The sequence below is a fragment of the Pteropus alecto genome, unplaced genomic scaffold, assembly GCF_000325575.1.
Source record: "Pteropus alecto unplaced genomic scaffold, ASM32557v1 scaffold24, whole genome shotgun sequence".
Lineage (NCBI taxonomy): Eukaryota > Metazoa > Chordata > Mammalia > Chiroptera > Pteropodidae > Pteropus > Pteropus alecto.
Window position 1 is genome coordinate 11981074 of NW_006439192.1, and position 8230 is coordinate 11989303.

Genomic DNA, 8230 nt, shown 5'->3' on the forward strand with positions numbered 1-8230 from the left:
TCAACAATAAATTCTGCTTTGCCCATTCTCACCTCAATTTCTCATCGTCTTGCATATGTTTGAGTCTCCCTCATAGCTGTTGTAACTCGTCATGTTTTAGTTTCTTTTTGAAACTACTAATTGGACTAGAGTTACAGAAAACTGGAGTTACTTGACAAATAATCAATCTCATAATTATCATAAGAAAAGCATTAACACCAGCAAAACATTTTAAGGATATGTCTGGAGAAGTTTATAGATATTTTCTGTAATAAAGAACGAAGTTTATATCCTGTTTAGGTGCATAATATGCCCAGGGGGTGGCAAAGATGCTATTAAACAGCGAGAAGGAACATTGCAAGGACTTTTCCAGAGTCATACAGTTTTAAAGATTATGTTCTTAGGTGGAAATAAATCTAACGATTGAAATAATGTTTTCTAAGATCTAATTTAAAAAGAATTAGCTCCTGGAAGTCTCTTACTTGTTCCTTTGTTTAGAATTATTTTGAACATTTGTTTTGTATTATCCTTGATGAGATTTGAAAAGAGCAGGTCTGGATCATGGACTGAGGGAGTGACCTGCCTTTGCTTAAATAGGCATTTTTGGGGGGTAAATCGATACATGATTTTTAAAAGTTATCAAAAATAAGAAAGGTAATTGAAACTTCTAGAATCAAGAAAAATTACAAAAGAAACTTGTTTTTATAAATGGTATTTTCTTATATAATCCCCTGGAAGACACCCAGTTCTCACTTCTTTCTAAAAGCTCTTATGAGTCAATTTGTCATTTGGTATTTTGTAGAGTTCACAATAAATTGGAAGAAGTGAATTCTCCTACTACACTTCAATGGTAAACTAAATTTATGCAATTTTATATTTTAGTTCTTTAAGGGAAACTATTTTATCTCTTTCTTTGCCTTGCCCAACCCGTTCCCAATATCTAGAACAGTTTCTTATGTGTACTAGTGCCCAATAAGTATTTGTAGAACTAAATTGCATTTTGGAAATTTTTCCTTCTTTTGGCTTTGGAACTAAAAATTATGAAGCCAGAAAGTCTTGCCAGTGCTCCCCCACTGCATCAAGCCCCCAAGCATCTGCTCCACCTCTCCCTGACTCCCCCTCCTCTTTCCTTCCCAGCTCCTCCATCCTCCTCTTTCTCCCCACCCCTTCTTCTGTTTCTTCTGTTTCCTTCCCTTCCATAGAGATTCCAACCAAGAAATCTATACTCGCAAAGAATAAAAGCCAACAGGAAAATAATATGCCAGTTTGTTCACAGCTGAGCAAGGAGTGAATAATCTCAACGCAAGGCAGATTTGTAGAATAAGGTTTAAGTAAGGAAGTCTAAGGAAGGCTTCTTCTAGTTTTCCTGTCCCTGAGTTTAAGATTAGCAAGGAGTCCAATCAGCATCCAAAACACATCAAGAAGAATATAAGATGGTCTTACTGCAAAACAAGAGGCCTCATCAAGGTCCTTAGCTGGAACTACGAGCCAACCACGTGGACACAGGAAACAACAGTAGAGCCACTCAGATGGGCTTGTCCTTTAACACACAGACATTCTAACGATAGGTAAAAAGTAGCCCAGGGAAAGTCTCATGTTTTCTCCAACCAGGAAACTTTTGGTTCTACTTGGACAGGAGCTAATGGAGGACTGGGGATGGGCAGGAGGAGGGAAGTGCTTGCTTCTCTCGTAGACAGAGGTAGGAAGTGCCTATTAGTTTCAACCACATGCCACGTAAGCTCGGTTTGGAAAAAATAAAATCGAAAAACTTGAGAGCATAGGAAGTTTGTATCCCATTAACTCTACATCATTTTTAAAGGCAGGCTTCTTTCAGGATCTGGAAGCAAACAACGGGGCTTCTTTGTTCCAGAGGTACACTTCTAAAAGAGCAGTTCCAACCCCAACAGGCCAAGGGGCACACAGTTGGGCCTGGGAGAACCTGCCCAAGGCGCTAAGACAGTTCCCAGGACCCCTCTGCTGGCTGAAGTGTTGACAGGCTCTGGAGCAGAAAACCAGGCCTTTAACAGGAATATATAGATCGGATAGTCAGAAATCAACTTACTCAAATTTCTCAGACCATCCTCCACTTCATTTCTCTCTTCCAGACAATCCAAGTACAAATTCTCTTTTCTAAAACTTCCTCCAGTAAAGTATGTTCTTGCTTCCCTCCACCTGGTAAAAAAGAAGAGCTTTAAGCCAACTGGAGTTATCACCCCTCCCTCTCAGTTCCCCAGTTCCCCTGGATTCCAGGGGTGGGGTAGGAAGGGCAGCAGTTGGCAGCAGCTCTCTCCCCCGGTTTGCTCTCAGCTCACCAGGCATGTCCTTCACCTCATGCACTGTCGTGTCTTCTGGGGCCTCACCGGGAAATGGAAAGTATCATTTGCTTACAAAGGATGTGGGAACCCCTGCAGTCCATGGATCTTTTCTATTTTACTTTCTTCTGAAAAGCCTTTAATTTTCTGAAAACACATATAGTATAAGCCTATTCTGATGGGTTTTAGGGGCATTAGTGCTTCAGGACACAAAATATTAATGCTAGATAATCAAGCTCTGAGTTCGTACATTTAAAAGTTAATGAGAGATCAGTTACATCACAATAAAGCTGGGGGTTAAGGAGAAGCTGAGACAGACAGAGAGAGACACAGAGAGAGAAAAACAGAGGTGGGAGGGGGATTTTAGTTGCTCTAATACTGATTTCCATTTTTTTTTTTTCTGCAATAATAAAACCCTTGATGTTGACCCGAGGTACTTGACCACATGAAATAGAGACTTTCTTTCTCAAATTCCCCAGCAGCTAATGAAGGCCATGTAACTAGCCGGTGCGATGTAAGAGGAAGCTCTAGATGTGCTTTGCAGAGCATGAACCTACAGTCCCTGGGCAAGCCCAGTCTTCCAGCCATTCCTCAAATTTGCTGCCTGGACCACAGACTTGATCCCAAAGGCAACATTCCCGGGAAGACAGAGTAACAACATGGAAGGAACTTCACACAATGCAGCCACAATACCATTCCTGGAGTGTCTACCTCTGGACTATTACATGAGAGAGAAATACATTCCCACTTTGTTTACGCCACTGTTAATTTGAGTTTCTATTTTATTTCATGTAGCCAACCATATTTTAAGCAGAGCTGGATTTTATGTAGCTAATGAAGCATAAGCTTCAGAAACCCTCACTTGCCTGGGACTACTTTAAAGTGTAAGGAGGAAACTTAGCACTGTGTTCTCATGGTCATTTTGTATTCTTTTCGTTAAAGGGGTCCCCCAAATTACATAGGCCCCAAAACTCTGAATCCACCCCTTATCCTCAGTAATTCAATGAACCTCTTCATGTGTGCCTTTTCTGGTAAGCCAACCCTATACATAGCATAGGAAACAGTTCAAAGTTTTCTCTTGCATTAGGTAAACTTCAGTGTATTGGTGAGATTCAGGAATATCACAGCCTAATATTTTTCAAGATATATTCTTGGATTCCTAGATATTAATGACTGTGAAAAGAAAAAAGTTTCATGATCAAATAATTTGAGGAAATACTATATTAGCTAAGACATTTTGGCCTATGTTTTTAATTGTAATATCTCTCAGGGGATTTAATATGCAAATGTATTTAGAAACTCTCCTAGAGAAAGAGAATGTTGTGTTTCCTAAACTTATTGGACTACCTCCTTTTTAAGGAGTAAGTCATGGGCTGCTTTTGTGGAGCATAATTTGGAAATACTAAACACAAAAAGACCATTTCTGGGCATGTTTTATTTTTATAACATTAGTGTTACAAGGTGCTTTTTCTTCTTCATTTTATCTTTTAAGTTGCTCTCAATTGTATATCGTTTTGAATAAATAAAAATAAATTATTTATAAAGTGCATTTTTTTTTATATATGGAAGCTTATAAAACATGAGGATAGAGGGAGATTGGGATGTTTAAGAAAGGATTCTTGGTAGTTTAAATGTTGAGAAAAGGGTACATTACAGGAGGAATACTGATCATAGGAATCTCTTTTAATGACCATTGACCAAACAAGGCAGTCTTCCAAACACTTTGTTCTATTTCTACTTACACTCATTACTTCACTTAAACGCCTCTTAACTATGACCTCTTAGAATTTCCCATACAATATTCCACAGTTTAAAATGTAGTTGGTTGATCGGTTTCTTTAACATTTCCAAACTTCCTATATCATTTAATGATTATGTGGTGCATGACTTTGTTCTCAGCACTCTAAGCAAACAGAGCGAAAACACTTTGTATAGTCAAGAAAAACCTTAGACAGGGCAGAATGCTTTTATGATCCAGTACCTAAAATAAGACAAAGCCTGGGAGGGCAGAATCACTGTTCCTGAAAGATCTCACACTCCTGATCAGAATATTCTAGCAAGGAGACAATAGTGCTCTAATGCATTTGTTTAAGCAACCTGCCCTTGTTTATGGCGTGATGAGCCCATGTGGTTTTACCATGCTCTCTGGAACATCAATAGAAATTGCATCCCTGATCCATCGTTGGTGGTTTCTATCACCTTCCCAAAACTTTAATTTAATATCTTACTTATCATACATTTTTTTCCTAGAGCAGAACAAGTCCTTTTAACAAAATATTTTTCTCTCTCTGTGAAGGATGTTCCAGGTAAGGGCAGGCTATGCTTCCCTTTCATCCAGAGACCCAGTAATAAGCAGCTCCTCATCTTTACATTTTCCAATAACTTGACTTAAAATCAGCTCATTTCTTTGAAAGGAGGGGATGTCACATAACATTCTCTGTTAGAGGGCATGTACAGTGAGAACAATCACTCCCTAAGTGATTTTTAAATGTAAACTTTCTTATGAAGTATAACATCCCTACATAGAAGCATTAAAGGCACAGCGCAAAGAAATTTTACACAGTGAGCTCATTTGTGGGGCCACAACTAAAAAGAGAAATGAGATTTTTGCCAGTACTCCAAAAGCCTCTCTGAAGCCACCTCCCGGTCACTTTCCACTCTAGGAAAGAACCACTTTTCTTATTTCCATTACCATAGATTAAGCTGACCTTTTAAAACAACTTATGCAAATGAAATCAGGCAGTGTATACTCTTTTGTGCCTGAGTTAACATTCTGTTTGCTGAGGCTGCTGAAGCAGTGATTTATTCATTTTTATTACTGACTCATACTCTGTGGTATGAAAATGCAACAATTTATTTTTCCATTTTATCTTGGATGGACTTTTGGGTTGTTTTTAATATTTGACTATTAAGAACACTGCTGCAATAAAAATCACTGTGCATGTCTTTTAGAGAACACACATACATATTTCTGTGGAAATATATCAAAGAGTGTAATTTCTGCATCATAAATAGTAGTGCTGGAGCAAGCTTATAAGAGAGCACTGTTAAATCTTTAGGAAATTAGCAATCTAGTTGTTAAACGTAGCCATTATTAAAAGGTAAGTTATACAAATTTACAATTAAATTAATTACTTAAAAGCAATAATAATAAATACTCAGGACCCTCTTTTCCTAATTTTTTTACTACATTTAGCCTTTAGGCATGTTCTCAAAATTATTTGCATTTATTTTATATGTATGGTAGAAATATAATATAATGGTATGCTATTTATTATTCATCTCTTCTCAACTTCACATTTGAGAGCATCATGTTGGTAGCATTACATTGGTTTGGCTGGTAGTAAATACACCATGGAAACTGGAAATCACTAAAAATCAGGATTTGATTTAGTGTTTTGTTGATTATTGAGACTTAAGAAAGATGAGAAAATATTAATAATGTAGGTTAGGCATATATGTGTATTATATCTGTAGTCATTACATTGTAAATAACATAAAAAATTGAGAAGATTTTTTTGAATATTTGAAAACTATTATCCAATTCAGCAAATAATTGCTCACATAATTGAAAGGTGAGTGAAATTCCAAAATATGTCTTCTTGGTTTCACTTTTGTCTTACTTATTAACATAAACAAAATATCTATCAACATTTCTGTTGGAACTCCACTTGGAGAATGTTAAATGTTTATCAGGAAACTACTGGTCAGAAGGTATAATTATGTTTAGGTTTAGTAGAAAAGGCCAGTTTTCCAATTTCTACTCCCATCAGCAGTATGTATCTGAGAGCTTCATTTGCTCCTCATGTACACTAATATTTTATTGCAACTACTTTTTCCCCTTTAATTTTAGTCATTATGGTTCATCTGTAGTGGTATCAATGTGTAGTGGTATCACATTGCTATTTTTACTTGCATTTCTCTAACTAATAATGATGTTGGTCACCTTGTTGTATGTCTACTAAACATTTGAATATTCTCTTTGGGAAGTGTCTGTTTTTTATATCTTTTGGGCATTTTCTTACTGAGTTGTCTGTGTTTTTCTTATTGCTTTGTAGGAGGGTTTTTTTGTTTTTTGTTTTTTAATGTATTCTTTGTTAGATATGTGTCTTACATCTGATGCCTTATATATTCTTCTATGTATCTTTGTCACATATACATCTGTCCATTTGTAGTTCCTTCTCTTAATGATGTCTTTTAGAGCTTAATTTTAGTGTGGTCCCATTTATCAATCTTTCTCTTTATGATTCTCATGTACCATTGAAAAAATATATATTTGTGTACCCCAAGGTCATGAAGATAGCCTCCTGTATTATCTTCTAAAAGCTTTATTCTTCTTTCGTATTTAAATCTATGATTCCTCTAGAATTGATTTTTTGTATATGGTATGAGATGAGTCAAAATTAATTTTTTTCTATCTAGTAAGCAAAATGAACCATAATGTAAGCAAACACCATCTGAGTTTTCCATATGGATATCCACATACCATTTGTTGAAAAGACCATCTTACCCTATTGCAGTGTAGAGTAATTGTTGTCATAAATCACACTGTACATGCATGTGTCTCTTTCTGGACTTCTTTCTGTTCCATAGACCAAGACCACATGTTTAAAATAAGTCTTGATATAAGATAGTATAAATCCTCTAACTTGGTTCATCCTCAAGATTGTCTTGGTTATTCCTGGTTTTTTGTAGTTTTATAAAAATTTATAATCAGCGATTTCTCAACTGGAGGGAGAGAGCAAAGGGGAATGGATGTCATATAACGTAATTAGCTAGTATAGAGAAAGAGAGAGAAAGTCTTTTCCTGATTTTGATGATGCAGTAAGTTTGTGAACTGTATGACTTGGCTGCAAATAATAGAAAACTCCAAACTAACTGGTTTAAGTGTTAAAGAACTTCGTTGTCTTACTTAATAAGAATCTATTCAAGGGACCATGACTCCTTTCGTGGTCAATGTGTATTGCATCTGTAGTCATTACACGGTGTGATCAACATTCTGGATCCACTTCTGTACGATTCTGATAGCCATGTGTTTTGGTTTTATCCTCAGGCTTGTAAGAGATACCCGTAGTTCCAGGTAACATGCCCATAAACAATAATATCCAAAGGAAGCAGCACTGTTTTTGTTTGTTTGCTTCTTTGTTTTGTTTTTCTCAAGGCAAGAAGTTTGCCTACTAGACTTCCACTCTTGCCATATTGACCAAAATTATATCCCATGTCTTTGCCTAAATCAATCACTAGTTAAGAGATTGAGAACACTATGATTGATTTTGATAAAACCTCAAACTGGACATATTCCCAATTAGACACATGATCTTGCAGAATTGGATGTCTACCTGAACAAATACAAAGATAACTATAAGGGAAGCACCTAACTATTTCTGCTACAGACAGATTGTTTCTTTGCTTACTCAACATCAAAACACACTCTACTTCTATCTACGCTTCCAAATATAATCATGTCTGTGTGAATTCCAATATTGCTTTCTCAAAAGCAAACAACACAATATCTCTTTCAGTTAATATGTCCAACTCCAAATCTAGTCTCTCTTGGATATCATAAAGTCTTATCAGGTTCAGATAGAGCTTGTCATAATCCAGCAGCCTAAACAGAGATTCAGTGGTATGGAAATTACTGAAGAAGTTGAATGATCTATGGCTATTTTTGTCAAATATTGGGATTTCTCCAGTAGAACAGTTCCCTTAAAAATGTCATAGAAATATATTTGATTTGTTTCTTGTATATTTCATGAGCTAAAGACCATATCCAGAGCATGTGTCTGTATAATATTTGAGTCTGAGTATTCATGCTTCATATCCATGATCCTCTGTGCCTTATTTATTCCCTTGGTCTTCATTCAATGGCCTCTGTCTTGATTTCACTATAATAATAATAGCCTTGTGTGTGCAAAGCACCAACCACAATGCAGAATTTC